Below are 17,293 nucleotides of genomic sequence, written 5' to 3' on the forward strand. Positions count from 1 at the left end.
GACGCTGACACTGACACGAGGCAGATGTACGGGTGCGTGGTCAGTGTTACTACCCCTCCGAGTCACGTGGGCGGCGACACCGGCCTCATCGAATGGACTTGGACTCTGGGGAGCTGGGACTATCCCGCCAATGTGGACTTGGAAAACCCATGGCATCCTTTACCCACCGACGCGGTGCACGGGGACTCACCTAGACATACGCATTATCAAGTGCACTTAGAAAACATGTAGTGTGTGTGTGGGCGCTTATGGCCCGTGTCTTTACTGCTTTTGATTCTGTAAGCTTGTCGTTAAACTTGAATGGCTTTCACCGCAGTCCTTTTGAACTGCTCCTCTTAGTGAGCTGATGTAAGACACTTTGGGATTCATTTGATAATGGAACCGGGGAGGAGCCTCCCTGATCTTCTAAAAAAATACGCATTATCAAGTTAAATGTTGATCATTAGTCTTCGCTCTATGTACTCCGCTGTCTAATCATGTGGAGACTTCCATGCAGGATCTTGCTCTATTGGAGTATCGTGCATGAATAAAAGTGTATCCGTTTATGGTTTAGTCTAGAATCTTCCATGTATTAATTTTTACTACAGTAGTGGTGAAAGACTTACGATGAACCATTTCTTACATCTCCTCTGCCCCCTTGCAAGTCATCCTGATTTAATCCCTCCGTCTAGGTGTATAAGGGCATGGTTAATATTACTTAATAGTATAGCCAACTGTTGACTATAAGAAAGTGCCATGTCATCTGTAGCCAACATGTATAACAATCGATACTCAAAAGATAATTCATAAAGATCATTTCTTGCAAAGCACAATAAGTGTTATTTCTTCACAAGTTTTGGATGCAGGTTGAACAGTTGGACGCTTTTGTTTGCAAAAGATACCATTTTATCTATTTCACCCGGATGTTTGTGAGCTCTAGAGATGAGATAATATCCAAAGAAACCTATCGATACCCGTTACACATGAGATGACCCCCACATCCTTTGTCAAAATAAACAACTCCCCGATCAATGCATTTCACTCTTCGGTGCAATGCACGGGCACCTTACTACTATAGATTAGTATGACCAAAAATTGAACTAACATTATATATAGTACGATAAATACTGATGCATGTCACCTAAAATTATATCATTCAAAACTATGTTCAAATACGAATCCAACGATATAGTTTTTGTTGACATGCACTAACATTTTGTCAGTTAAATCTTCAGTCAAATTCAATGGGGGACCAATAAACCACGACTGATGTAGTACAAATGTAGAGGGCGGCGCTGCACGGGAGTCTCACCTCTCACCCCGCTCGTGGTGTGACAGTAAAGCCGTCATATCACAAAACCCAACCACTCCCAGTAATAAGTGGCCTGGTAAAATAAACGGACAAGCAACCATCACATCCCTCCGTCTTTTTTGCATTTCATCTCTCTGCATTTACTTTCTTCGGTTCATCTCGCACACTCGATCCCTAGCTACTACTCCTAGGGCCAGTTCTTTTGGCGGCTTCCCCAGCTTTTCCCACAAGACTAGCCATAGTGGAGAGTAACAATAAGGCGCCTCACTCATTTATTTGGGCTTCTAAACTACTACTCTGTCCTGGTTTATTCCTCACCATTGTAATTTGTGCTAAATTTTGACCAAAGTTTTAACTGATAAAATGTTACTCCCTACGTCTAGGTGTGTAAGTCATCTTACAAAAACCAAATAATCCCAAAACACTTAGGTGTGGTGCATTAACTTCTACCTTGTTCCTTGTTTCTTGACATATCAACCAATAAGAGATAAAGAGTGTGCGTGCTTTTAATGACTTGAGATATCAAACACGACATGCAGTGGTTAGTTCATTGCATGCAATACTATTAATTAGCAAATAAACATTAACGTTTCTCGTTTTCTCCTCCTCCTTGGTCACGGTGCACAGCCTAAGATGACTTACTCACCTAGACGGATGGAGTAGTGCATGTGACATGCACTAACATTTCATTAGTTAAATTTATGATCAAAATTTGACACAGATTACAATGGGGACCAATAAACCAGGACGGAGGTAGTAGTTATGGGATTACTAATCTAGAAGCCTAAAAGAACTGGCCCCGGTACTCCTACTAGTAGCAGTACTCAAGTTGGAATTCCAATTGCACGACACAACTTGTTAGGCAAAAAAAATCGATACAGGGTGTAGGAAGCGGCTTGGGAATTTGCATGCCTTTCCAACCAGTGAGATACTCCGTACAAAGTACGATAGAGAAATAACCACAGAGAAGGAAGCTAAAAGTAAAAAATCAAATGAGCATTTTTGCATTTGTTTTGCATTGAATCGTTTCACAAGCTTGACTAGTGTTGTTTTTCTACTTTTACAAAAACTGCATCGTAATGTTAAAACGTGCATTTGCACGTACATAAGTAATAGTAGTACTCCCTCCGTCTAGGTGTATAAGTCTTCCCTCCTTGGTCACGGTGCACAACCAAAGATGACTTATTGACCTGGACGGAGGGAGTACCACAGTCTGCAAGCATATATCGAGAGAGACGTGTAGTGCGATAGTATATAGTAAAGTTTGTGCTATATGCACGTACTTGAAAAATGCGTACGAATACACAAGGTTTCCAAACTCTCCCTTTTACATACTTAATTAAGGACGCTAAAAATTTCTGAACATTTGGGATTTATCATTTGCGTCCCAAAACTAATGAGATCGCCTTACGAAACAAAAATTATACTCCTCCTAAAAGCCACGGCACTCGCAGGAGCTCTTGCGGCGCGCCACGAGTGCCCTGGTGCACGGCCGTTTCCCAGCGCGCCGACACAACGCCTCTTCCTCAGCCTCGCAACTCGCGAGGTGCTGATTGGCGGCTTGCCGGCGGGCGAGCGCGATCTCACCGGTGTGGTGATCCGGCGCCAACAGGTACTCCTCCTCGCTGGAAGCGTGCACCCGGTCCACGTACCGCCAAGCGTAGACGAGGCGCTTGGGCCCGACGGCACTCAGGGCGTTGGCACGGGCATCCTCCGCCACCCTCACGGACCTCGCATGAGCCTTCTGCCAAAGAGCCAATTGCCTGAGTCTCTCGGACGCGACATAGGCCTCCCAGGCAGCTTTTTCCGCGGTGCGCTTCTCTTCCTCGGCCTTCTTCTCCGCCTATATTTTGGCGCACTCTACTAGAGGCAATGCCTCCCACAAGGCGACATCCATTTCTTTCCAAAGCTACTCAAGACTGGGCAGCCGACGCGTCCTCCGACGCGTGTGCTGGCGAGATTGGGAACGCCGACGCGTCCACCTCGACGCGTTGTGGCGAGGAGCGGAACACCGACGCGTCCTCCTTGACTAGTGGCGGCGAGGAACGGAACGGCGACGCGTCGTGTCGCGGCGAGGAGCGGAACACCGGCGCGTCCTCCTCGACTAGTGGCGGCGAGGAACGGAACGGGGACGCGTCGCGTAGCTGCGAGGAGCGGAACACCGACGTGTCCTCCTCGAGTAGTGGCGGCGAGGAACGTAACGGTGACGCGTGACCGTCCGCACGGTGCAGCGAGGGGCTCCTAGGACTTGGGAGGGGCGATGCCATGGTGGTCGACGTGAGAGGGAGGGGGAGGAGATAGTGATGAACGTGAACGTGAGGGGGAGGATATAGCGATGTCATGGGAGGCGCAATATTTATAGCGAGCAATGGCACACCTACGTAAGATATGGACTGAGCTGCACTGACTTAACTGCAGGTCCAGTTGCGTCACTAACATGTGGGCCGAACCCCTATTGGGCCCATATGTCAGTGACCCAATGCACCTGCAGTTAAATAACAGCTACATGGGCATATTTGTTGGAGTAAATTATGGGGGAGCAAAGGGGTGGAAATATTGCTGGTCACAACGGATTGGACGAGCGTAGGGGGAGGAGAGTCATGCATGCAGATTTTTTCACACGGGGTGGAGTGGTGGGACCGACGGAGGGAGAAGGAGAGTTTGGCAGGCTTATTGTTTCCACACGTGGAGAGGAAAAGATTTGGAGACGAACGGGCTTCCTGCAGGTATGGGGAACGGTGCATAATAAGTCATCTTGCATGCCGGGTTAGGTATAGTCTCAAGTCATTAAAAACATACACGCCCCACACATGTTCATATTTCAAGGTGCACTAAATTATTGCATGTGATGATTAAGGCTGGCCATAATGGTGGTATCTCAGCTGGTATCATGCACCCGGGAATAGCAAACATGCTGATGTGGCAAAGAATTAAAGAAGAGAGGGGGGAAGAGTAACTAGTGTTCATGCATGCATTGGTAAACACATTTTTTTGTGAAGAATGACAGCACTAGTTGAGTACTTTTGCATACTTCAAAAACTATTCCACCGCCTCTACTATCTTGCTAAGAGTAGGTGAAATTTTTGAATCGAGCCCTTTAAACTAGAAGGGAGGTAGTAGTACTCTAATAGCTAACCTTGTTGTGATGACAAGATAGGACATGGCACGCACCTGGACGGAGGAACTAGTCTGCATTGTGCATTTAAGTTTTGTCTGAAGTCAATGTACCTCTACTTTCACCAGACTTATAGAAAAATGTATCAACATTCACAATGTCAAATCAATATTTTTACACTCATTATAAAACGTAGTTCTTATACTCATTATAATCAGTATTGTAGATATTGATATTTTTAGTATAAATTTGGTCGTGGGATTTCATTGATGCATATCAAAGCGTGGAGGAAGCGGAGCTTAGGGCTTGCATTGCCGGTCTCTACATAGGTATTTCTCTTCATAATCCTGTAATTTTAGAGACTGATTACGCTTTTGTGGTAGCGTCTCTTGCATCGGGGGACTATGACAGGTCTGCTATGCGTGACCTCAAGATGAAAGTGTTGAGCATCTCGAAGTTGATCAACAATATTCAATTGTCAAAGATTAGCCGTTCGGCCAATAAGGTGGCACACTTAATCGCTAAGTATAGCTTTGACAATAGATTAGATGGTATTCTTGGAAATAACATACTGCCCTATGTGGTGAATATTGTATCGAATGAGTGTACTGGTGTGGCTGGTTAATTAATATAAGGTGGTCTTCAAAAAAAAGTATAAATTTTGTCAAACACTTTGCAAACGGTTGACGGGAGTAAAAAGGACCACAGGGAGTATCATGCATGCGGAGTAGGCAAAAAAAATTGCTCATTTATAGCCGGTCGAAGTCTCAAAGGGCGCGACCGCGCGAGGGAGGCGAATGTCGTGGGAGGCGCGCGGTTGACAGAATTAAGTGAAGTTACATCCACGCGCCGGCATGGCGTGCGAACAAGCAGAAGCTATACCGTTAGGCCTACGATATGGGTCTAGTAGACATGACATCTAGTGGGTCCCGCATAGTTCTCGAGAACTCTTTGGGGGCTTGCAGCCGTTTATCCACCGGGCAAGCCAGCAACCCCACGCCTTTCGCACGCCCTGCTCGTCCCCGTCTTCTACCTTACAATAGTTTGCTCCCAGTCGTCCTGTCCTTTCACATTAGTTCGCTCCCGGTTTTTTTTGCTGGGTACAACAGTTCAACTTCTCCTAACCCTCCTCCAAAATCCATGGCCTCCCAAATCTCCATGGTCCCTGCTGAGTACTAGGTTAGAGCCATCACTGGCGATCAGTTCATCATCACAGTTCAACGGATGAGTGGGTCGCTGGGCTAGATGTTGAGTACACCACAGTCCTGGGACGAGAGAAGGATCTAAAGGATGAAGAGAGGAAGAAGCCCGCCATGATCCAGGTTTGTGTACATAGCGTTTGCTTGGTCTACCACATATGCCATGCCGACGTTGAGTGCCAGGATTTTAAGAACTTCCTCAAGGACAAAAGAGTGAAATTCATTATTGTAGGCTTTAAGAATGACAGGGATGTCCTGCGTCGGATAGATCTCGTTGTAGGCCAACCCTTCGATCTCCAGAAGGCAAGCCTGGTGTCCTCCTCTCAACCTTCAATGCTGACCCTAGCAGCAGCCATGATTGATCCTTCATACGCTAAACTGAAGAAACCTCATCACGAGTTTCATCATGCATGGGAGTCGAAGACATTAGATGAAGATCACATCCTGTACGCAGCAATGGATGTCTACCTTTATTTAAATATCTACAAGGGTTGGATGAAGAAGCAGAGGAAGAGGAAGAGGGACGAGGACGAAGTCGAGGACGTGGACTCGGACTCCGAGTAGGTGGCAGTGCCGTCACTCATGCTGGTTCTACTGCAGTGTCAAGCGGACTAGTTGCTTTGTTTATTTTCAAGGGTGTGTTGTGCTGAGGCCCCAACAGAACTATGTTTAGTATGTTCTTTCTCGTTATTTGAACTCTTTAGTACATACAGTAATACTAGTACTATGTCTTACTACTGTTCTTCTTGCAGTTGGTACTACTGCTCGTATCTTCATGTTCCTACTATACTTAATACGTTTGTACTAGTAGTATAATTTGGGTCAGTCGATTTGTGAAAGAAGTTTGACGGAGCGAAGGAAGAAGACGGCATAAGAGGTGGAAGAAGCCCTTCTAGCCATCCATGCTGCATCAAACGGCTCACATGAGTCGACTGACCCAAATTGCTCCTTCAGATTGAAGGATCCACATGGCATTCAAGGTCTCGAAGGTAGATTCCGCGTCCGCAACTGGTTTGCAGGCTCGACGCGCACGCGACCGGCTTCCGCCGTGACAGCCACCATGCGCGCCTCCTCCGCGCGGGCGGAGACGACAATGACATGCTAGTTCCTCCTCGCCTGCGTGCTGGAACACGCTCTCGTCCTCCTCTTCATACACTGTGTGCATAGACGCGGCTCCACCAGCTGCTCGCGTGCTTGGCAGCGCGGCGGCATCGCTAGGAGGGACTGCAGATGACGTGAGCGGGCGAGCCTTCGGCTTCATGGCACAGGGATGTCGGCGACACGGCGGTGATGGGTGAGAAATTGTTGGCCGGAGCAGGTGGGCGCCGGCATGCACAACGGTGTCGGCGGCATATTGATGAGTGCGCGTGTGGGAGCTTACTTTAGTTTTATATAAGGTTGGTCAAACTTAAAAGAAAACCGTACTAGTACACGTAAACATTAGACTTAGGCAGCACTTTTATTAGTTAGTACCACAGCCATGATATGGAATCGTGTGCAAGCGCGTGAACCGCGGTCGCGCGGTCGATCGACCGGTGCGTCACTGTGTCGCGCTCGAAGGACATCCACCGAACCTTTTTGTGTGTGTGAAAACAATCCTCGAATATTACTCAACTTTTTTTTCCTGGGAAAGTTCTTGAAGCTGCAATATTTCCATATATTTGAATTTAGCTCCAGTTCGTGTTTATTTGGATTTGGACATTTTAGGTGCGCCCTAGTTTTTTTAATACTGATTTTGTGTGTGTGACTGAGAGAGAACGTGTGTATGTGTCCATATGTGTGTTGTGGCAGAAGGGCAATGTGGAGACGGTGTGCGTGTGATACAGACATAGAGAGGTGTGAATGTGCAAATGATCATGCATGAGTGAGACATAGACAGATGCCGATACGTTGTGTATACATGAGAGAACGGTCTTCTAGTTTACTTGTGTGTGTGTGTGTGAGAGAGAGAGAGAGAGAGAAAGAGAGAGGGAGAGAGAGACAGAGAGAGAGAGGAGCATCCGTAACAAAACAACCATCTCTCTCGATTCATCCGTCCCTCGCACGGTTGCATGCAACACATGCATCAATGCGCACATTTTGACACCCTCACCCGACCCCTGCCCACCTCAAGGCCCGCACAATCTCTTCGTGAATACCCATTTCTCTCCTTAGGTTTGTTTTCTCTCAATATCACACACACACACAGAGGGAGAGAGAGACACACTCACACGCAGCACAACACACACACACACTCCCCCGAGCACACAATTCATCCCCATCCAAGGTTATACGGCGACCACTCTCGCTTGTGCTTCTTTGCACCCCAACATGCACAACACCTCAATCTTCAAAGAGGGCATCGAGCAGATCGAAGACGACGACCACACCGCGCTAGAGAATGCAGGGTCATTTGGAAGCAGGGTGATGTGACGATGGCTGACTGACTCCTCCCCCCACCCTCTCTCTCTCTCTTGCACAAAATTACCAATCCCTCTCTCCCCCGCACAAAATTGTCAATCCCTCAACCCACGAGATCCTTCCCCTCTTGTCCATGTTTTTCCAGCTCTCTCATCAAACATGTTGTCTCTTCTCCTTCCACGTATACAGAATCCGGATGCACACGCATCTCACGTATATTACATGTCTCCATCTTTCTCACATACCTAACTTCTTCCTCTCTCTTTCTCTCTCTATCTCTCTCTCTCTCTATCTTGTTAGGTTTGTCTCCTACTCTCTCATCCACATACATAAAATCTTTCCCGCACTATCTGCTCCATCTTCAAAAGCTCTCTCTGCACGTTTCATTCACACATTGGGATATGTCAAAATGTTGCTTCTATAATGGCTGATGTAGAGTTATGGTTGTTTTTGTTGCATCCTACAAAGTAATAACTATGAAATGCATTTAGATTCTCATTTGACAGGGATTATGTGAGTTTGAGCATGTTGTGAAGTACTATAGACCTTGTATATATCTTGGGATTCGACAATGATTGTAACTATTGAATTGTATAGACCATTACATTCAAAGTCAATAGCCTAATATATTTATTTCACAATTTCAACAAATGATTAGTTCACTACAAACTAAGAAAACAAATGTGTACTCCCTCTGTTTTTATTTAAGTCCGCGTATTAGCATTGGTCAAAGTCAAGTTTTGTAAACTCTCAGAAAGCTTATAACAAAAAATATTAACATATACAATAACAAATAAATACCATTAGATTCATTATTGAATGTACTTTCACATCATACATATTTGTTATGGTAAATGTTTATATTTTTCTATAAACTTGGTCAAACTTTAGGAAGTTTGACTTCGGTCAAACCTAATATGCAGAGTTTACTACTACTACTCGCTAGTTGCTTAGTCGAATCACTCAACACGCCACACGGGGAGTCCAGTGTCACAAAATTTTGAGGTCGGCGGGAAAATCACCCGCGACCCTGATTCAAGCAGTGGGAAGTAACCATCATAGCCTTCGGAACAGGCCTACGGATGACGCTTGGTAGGGGGTTGTTTTCGTAACTTCAGGTTCACCCTACGGCCAACCCCATCCCAGCACCCAGAGTAGTACACCTGAATACTCCCCATTTTCTATCCCCACCGCAAAATAGAATTCTCCACGGTACCGCAGCCTTCGTGCTCCTCCCCTTTACATCGGCGCACTCGTCCACCACAGCGCATCTGCCTCATCAACGACCTCGTACGCCGCACTGGAGCCGGTCCACCGTCGTCGTCGTACACGGAGCCTCTTCCCCGGCATCGTCTTCCACGGTCTCGGATCTGCTTCCCGGAAGCCGACGCCAAGCGCAGAAGTACCACCGTCGTGGACAATGGACTAACTCCCGTTGTCGACCATGACTCACAGAGGCCGCCGCGACCATCGTTCTCCTCCTCGATTGGTAATGTGTGTATTGAATCACTTAGCAGTACATGTGCAGTTCCAATTTTGTTCATACCTACCCTTCAAATTTCCTGGGTGCTATTGTTCCCGTAAAAGTAATTGGTTATAGCCTCCATTGTCCAACAGAATATCAGCTTGTAATTGTGCGTCGCTCCTATATCGCGCTGTGCTTGGGTAGTTTTTCATCTGCAACCAGTAGTGTGAGAAATGATGGAAAGGTTTTTAGAACTAGCAAGATGCCCATGCGTTGCACGCATCAAGATGCATTTGTATGAGTAGTTTATCTTGTGGGAGAAAAGTATGAATGAGGGAAGGCCTTATTTGAAATCTGGAGAGGGGTATGGGTATCTTTTTGCAAAATTCCCATTTGTTTCCTTCCTATCTGTCAGATATAAATCGGATGGCCTATATTGCAAGAAAAAAGTATAGAGAAAAAAAAGTAGACAGTAGAGGAAGTAGAGATAAATATTAAATATTAAATATAAAATAAATATAACAGTAGAGAAGAGAGTAGAGATATCAGAGGCGTCAGGAAAGGATCGCGCGCGGGCGGGAAAAAGCGGCCGGGCGTGCGCTAGTTTTGGCGCGCGGCGTCCGGCGCGCTTTATAAAATCCAACGCCCTCCCACCGCTTTGTGCCTTGCCACCGCTCTCTCCCCGCTCTGTGCCTCGCCACCGCTCTCTCCCCTCTCATTTTCGCCTCGCCGCCGCATCGCCGGGAAACTTGGGGATACCGCGGCGTCCGCGCGCGCCCCTCCGGCGGCTTCTCCGCCGAGATCCGGTTCCGCGGGATGCGCCTCGGCCTCGGCAATTTTGACACCGCCAACGAGGCCGCCTGCGCATACGATGCGGCGGCGTGGCGCCTCCGGTGGCCTCATAGAACATTGAACTTCCCCAACGTGCTGACGCGGGAGCGGGCGCAGGAGCTCGCGCCTCTGCCGCGGCTTAGCACCGGCGAAGATCGTCGCGACAACCGGAGGCGGGAGCACCGTCTCCGCACCGCCAAGATGGACGAGGAAGCCATGGCGTTGTGGCGCCAACACTTCCCGCAGGACATCATCAACGAGCGCGAGTTCTACATGCAAAGGAGGGCGGAGAGGGATAAGAGGAGGGCGGAGCGAGCCGCCTATCTCGAGGACAAGCGTAGGCAAAAAGCGGACGCTCAATTCAACATGAGGCTAGAAGCAGCGTCGCCCTAGGAATCCGACGACGATTGGTATCTTCACGCCTACAGTCAGATGTCAGAGGAGGACATCACCGAGGAGGAGTCGGACGACGAGGAGTAGTTGAATTATCTTTTTTTTATCTATCTATGCTGAGAACTATCCTCTACTCTATCTACTTCTCGATCTCAGCACTGTAAGCGCTTTTTTAAAGTGCCGTGCGTTGCAATTTTGTTGGAGATGCTCTAACATGGCAGACAAGTGCTTTAATGTTGCCCACAAGATGCACGAGTATTACTAGTAGTATATTTTTCTTGCCATGTTGAGATTTTAAAACCACGAGTGCGAACATGCAGAGGAGCAATGAAGACCAAACATGGGATATTCGGGACATCTTCAAGGAGTGTGGCAAGTTAAAGAGGAGCTAAAGCGAACTTGTAAAATGAGCTTTGGTAAGTAACACCCTTTCAATTACTTTCGTGTAGCCTCATGTTCTTCGATTTGTATATGTTGTAGTTTCTGTTTCTCTTAAGCGTGGTGTTATTTGATGTGTAATAAGAAGAGTCTTAATCGTCCTAATGCTTTCGTTTTTAGCTTGATGTAGGAAGTGGGTGTTCTCACCTTGTAGTCTGTTTTTATATTTTTTTTCCTTTTGAATTCACTTCTCCGAGTTCTGTTTATCTGGCTTCTACTAAATGGATCTTGGTTGCTCTGAGTATTGATCTAAAAAAGAAGTAACTTCATGTCAGGATGCAGTTCCTGCGAGGAGGGAAGTATGGTCAACCTCAAGATCATGTTTCCAAAATGAGGCTGGATTACACACAAGGTGCTAGTTCCCTAATGATGTTGGATTAGACACAAGGTGCAAATTCCCAGATGATGCTGGATTACACACAAGCTAGGTGGAGTCATCAGCTGTTCGTGTCCTCATGGCATTAGTAAAGGCTGAAAGAAAGCGTGCAGTAGCCCTTGAGAATGTAGCTGAGTTCCTGAAGAAGCGAAAAGAGCAATCAGTTGCTCCCTTCACCCAAGCCAAAGAAGAGATGGAAGAAGCTAGAAATAAGCTAGCAGAGGCAGAGCAGGCTAGGCGTCTCCTGCTATCTAAAATTGTTGTCAATACAAAATTTCCTTCATAATAGCTAGTTTCAAATGTTTATCCAGTCAGCATGCCTGTTGTGATGTCCGTGCATCTATTGATGTGCCACAAAATGTTTTTTTTGGTCATGTAATAACAGCAATTACTTTCCAAACAATAACAGACGAAGCATTGGACATGGTATAGTTCACGCGCAAGCCCGACATTCCAAGTTCAACTTCCACATCAAACTCATGTTCACAGATATCTGCACATTTCATACATAATGTCCACAACCATGATTCATTTCAAAGCCAAAAAAAATGTGAGGAGAGTTATAAATAAAGAAAAACCTCTACTAGTTCATGTTACCAGTGCGAGCACAACAAGTCAAGACCATGCGTAAATTAATTATATTTTAGTCATTGTTTGTGTTCTAAAATGCCTGCCGGCTCGGGGAAGGACGTGTTGCCGGCACACGCGTGGATTCAATGAAGGCAGGCGGGCAGTCTTAAGTTGGTTGCACACTGCGAGGAGGCATGCTTAGTCGGGCCTGCAGCGAGTGCGGCCCTCTTGGCCGGCGCGCCGGTTCAATGCCTGCGCTATGAGAGGTCGCGTCCGTGTCAAAGCAATCACTCCCTCCAGTCCTTTTTTGTTTGGGTATAACAAAATACCGTTTTCCATTCACATTTTACAAGTAAAATCCGTGGACAAACTTTGACCCAAAGTACGATGGGGACTAGTAAACCAGAGTGGAGGTAGTAGTTTTTTTTAATCAAAGAAGGGTTTCCCCTTCCGATCTTCATTACTGAAAACCAGCATCTAAATCTAAACCATAGTATTTGCCCTAGAACTACCTGGTTCAACATCTCGCAACGTAAACCCATACAACCTCCATCGCAAAAAAAACATACAACCATACGCCAAGGAGGTACATAGTACTATGAATTCCATTTTCGCTCCATACCAATCATTCTAAAAACTACTTACTACTTATAACGCGCCATTGAAAATCGGAACTCTTAACCCCGCTAAAAAATGATATTTTAAACGTGGCTACTCGATCTGTGGCAACTGGCGAGCCACCACGCTCCAAGTCGTTCACCTGTGGTCCCAAACATCAACTCCTACGGATCACGTGAGCTGACTATTCCTACAAAGGTGCTCCAGTCCACCACGTACCCGGTACCCGCAAATGCAGCAATCATGCACCTAGGGTTTTAGGGTTTATTTAACGTCGCCTTTACGTAACACTCATGTGTGCGAGACAGCGAGAGGCCGACTGCGTGCGTGCGCCTCTTCTCTTTGTATATGTACTCCACTGTTTGTCTGTTGTCCAAAAAATTATAATAACTACTAGCAATGTGCCAATGCGTTGCCACACAATCAAAGTAGATTAATACATATTCACCGATTTGATAGAAAAAAATCTAGTTTTGAAATACATATATCACTAAAAATATGTTATGTTTCACTCAAAATATATTCCTTTGGCGGTTTTGATGACCTAAGGGAGGAATGTTGTTGGTTTCAAGATTCGAGAAGTGGTATATGTCTAATTTCTACTCTTACTAGCAAGATGCACATGCGTTGCACAGAACATCAAGATCTTGTGGGAGAAAAGGATGAACGAGTGAAGGCCTTATCTGCAAATGTGGTGAAGAGTGCGGGTAAATTGCTATATTTTCCTTCCTATCCGTCAGATATAAATCGGATGACCTACATTGCAGGACGGCAGGCCCATCATCATCACCAACTCTAGTTTTTATCCCTACTCTTATAAAAAGCATTGTCGGTGATGATCGTGTGCCTGCCATCCTGCAATATAGGCCGTCCGATCTATATCTGACAGATAGGAAGGAAACTATGGCAATTTTGCAAAAAGATACCCACACCCCTCTCCACATTTGCAAATAAGGCCTTCCCTCGTTCATCCTTTTCCCCCACAAGATAAACTACTCATACAAATGCATCTTGATGTTCCGTGCAACGCATGGGCATCTTGCTAGTTGTTGCAAAAAGCCCATGTGTGTGAGAGAGAGAGGGAGAATGGAGGAGGACGGAGTGCATGTGTGACAAAGACACAAGGAGTGTGTGTGCGATAGGTATCAGCTTAAAATGAGGCGATAGTGCGTGTGTGCACGATCGAGAGGGCGTGTCTCAAGAAGGGAAGAAAAATCTACATAGATACAAGGAGTAGGAGAGAGACATGTATGAGATGGTGGAAGCACGAGTGTGCGGGTATATAAACCTATCCAGAGGCTAGCTAGTCGATAAATGTTTGTGAGAGAAATACGAGTCGGGGTGCGAAAGCGAGAGTTTTGTGTGTGAGAGAGAGAGACGGTAGTCGGGAAGGGGAGTGGAAGCAGGAGTTGTGTGTGTGTGTGTCTGTGAGAGAGAGAGACGAGACGGTAGTCGGGGTTGTCTGATGGTAAACAAATGAATAATGTCAGTCTGGGATGGATACGAAAAGGAGACCGCAACAAATGTTGTGTCTACAGGAGAGAGAGAGAGAGAGAGAGAGTAATTTTAGTGGTATGAGTCATATGTAGAGACATATAGGGTGTGTGAGAGAATCCCATAGAGAGAAAGACAAAGTGAAAGACGAGTGGAGAATGTGTGTGGCGGTGAAAAAGAAATCTTAGTTACCAAGTGATACTAGAGAACAGTATAGAAGTGAGAGATAATGAAAACCGTGTAATGTATAATGATAGGGAGAGTGTGACACTTCTCAAGGGAGACGTCGAGAGACCATGTTTGCAAGGATAGGAGAAACATGAAGTGAGCGTGCGGGTGAGCTGGAGAAAAGAGTGATAGCTACCTGAAGGAGCATGCATGCGAGAGAGATGGGCGTGAAAGGAGTGAAACAAAAGGGATTCAAATATTTGAATTCGAGATGATGATACATGTAATCCATACTCGAACCAAAATTGATCTATCAAACATGCATACTCATATGAATTCACGCACATCTATGTTATTTAATATGTAGATATTACTGATCCATACATTTTAGTAGAACATAATTTGGTTAATTTTTTTGAGTTCAACCTTAAGATTTCGAGATCGTTGTATTTGTAAATCATATTATACATATAAAGGAGCATAATTCTTTGTTGTGCTTTTGAAAGTATATATAAAAAAATGATGTATATAGAATGTAATTCCAATTGAAACTGGATCCCGCCCGAAAAAATAGAATACAAACGGGATTCGAATTGAGTTGGCACGGTAAACGTGCACTCTGCAGAATTTGAACGAAGCGGGGAAAGTCGCAGTAACCGCCCGAAACCAAAATCTGCGAGATGGAAATCACTACTGCCTATCCCTGCCACGCAAAGCCTATCTGCTGGATTTCTATAGGTTTCGATATGGGTAGGTTTGTAATTTCACCCAAACGTGACGTAACCGCCTCTCACCCAGATTCATACACGTTGGGCGCCAAAACACAGTGTGTCCTCGGCCGAAATCGACTCCCTCCCCGATTCATATTCATACACGATGGACGCCAAAAACAAACTCTTGTCGGCAAATATTCGGTATATGCAAGATTACCGTCCTATCCCCAACCGACTAATGTTGTTGTGATGTAGTAGAAATTTGAAACAGGGGCTAAGTTTGTAAATTTCCTTGCATTTGAGACAAGCGCGCCCTAAATACATGGTTCCCCCCTTCCTCTCTACCTCCCTTTTCCCCATTCATACTCCGTGGGCGCCAAAACACCCTCTCCACCCCACCCTCCTCCGTCTGCCACCCTCCGCCACCCCATCCACCGCCGTACTCCTCCACCATGCCGGATTTGATACCCCAACACCGATGTCCATTACAAGAGATCGACCACTCTCATCCACGCCTTCGGATCGGGATCCTTGCATCCCGTCCTCTCGCTTCATCCCCGCCGTCGTCCACCTTGCCGGCGCCGCTCCTAAGACCGTCTCGTCCACCGCGCCCCGCCGCCACCGCCTACCCTCCTAGATCTACTTCCACGCCGCCGACAGCCATCGCTACTGCAGCACCGTCAAATTCTCAGCAGATGCATACACGGCGCCGCACCAGAGGCGGTACTCTTTCGTATCTGCTCAACTTATTTATAGCAGCAAGAAAATAGATTGCCACTGCTTTACTCTGATTTCTTGTCTTGGTTGCGAAGTTGCCTTTGTCCGGTTTGCACCTTTAGATCCGCCATGGCACGCTCAACACTATACTCCCAATGCTTATGGTTTTCCCCTTTTATATTCCATACTAGTTAAACCACAGTAGACTAAATTTCAAAATTGGGTCAGTCAATTTTTCAAAGCTCGCCGGAGTTCGCCGGTGCGATTAAAGGGGCTCGGGTGGTTGTGGGGCCTCGCCAAACGAAGAAAACTCGACGCGGGTAGGGGTTGGGGCGCGGGTGGGGGTGGGGGTGGCGGACGAACACAGGCGGTGGGGGCCGGTGGTCCGGCCGGCGGCCCGTGTGGTGTTTTGTATGGGAAGAATCAGAGACGAGGAAGAAGAAGGGTTAGGAGACGTAGGATCTTCATCCAACCACCTGAAAAAGTCGAGAGACAGCTGGGAGTTGCATTCTTAATGCGCTCTAGTTCATCATGTGTGGGCAGTGCGCAACCAACATTTTATTATCCAAAATCTGCTTGCTCTTCTTTACCATGTTCCTCTTCCATTCTTCTTTAATATGTACTCTCTCCGTTCCTAAATACAAGTCTTTGTGTATATTCCACCATGGGTTACATATGGAGCAAAATGAGTGAATCTACACTCTAAAATGTATTTGGATACATCTGTATGTGATCCATAGTGGAAATCTCTACCAAGACTTATATTTTGGAACGGAGGGAGTATGATAGTAGTATAGTATGTTCCTTGTACTGAAGATGAGCATGGACATTTGCAGTGTAGAGGTCTATATGGTCGGTTGTGATGGACACTTTGAGCCTCTTTGATTCGTACGATCTTGTAAACATAGGAATAGGATTTGTAGTGGCCTGCCCACTTGAATCCTATAAGAATAGCAAGGAAATGCGGGGAGATGTGTCGCCTTTGAGAGTTACACTGATATTAATAGTACCGCACCTTCACTTGAAGAGAGCTGGTATCTGAAGCCTTTCTAGCCATGCCGGCAATACTAGCACATATATTCCAGCAAGTTCCACTTTGCTGATTTTACTCTGATGCTTAAGGTTTTCCCGTTATATATACACTATGATCTGTGTAGCTGCTTTGTGTCGCACTAGCAGCAGTCCACTCTTGAAGCTAAACACTGCAATGACTTACAAAATTGGCACCAAGGCATTGAGTGCTATTCTGCATGCAATGAAACTCATACGCTCCCCACCTGTTGATTCTTGTTCAGAATATGATCCTAATGACTATTCTAACCTCGAGGAGTCAAAGGCAAATGGCCTGTCCTGTTCACCCATCAAGGTGCATGTTCTAATTTGGCAATGTTTTATTGATTGTGGGTATCTTGCATATGTTGTCTTGCATTTCTTATACTTTGTTGCACCGCCATCTGCTTAGTTTACTCATCATATATGTCGAGATGCCATGCACATCCATTATC

This window comes from Triticum aestivum, chromosome 6B, assembly GCF_018294505.1.
Source record: "Triticum aestivum cultivar Chinese Spring chromosome 6B, IWGSC CS RefSeq v2.1, whole genome shotgun sequence".
Taxonomy (NCBI): domain Eukaryota; kingdom Viridiplantae; phylum Streptophyta; class Magnoliopsida; order Poales; family Poaceae; genus Triticum; species Triticum aestivum.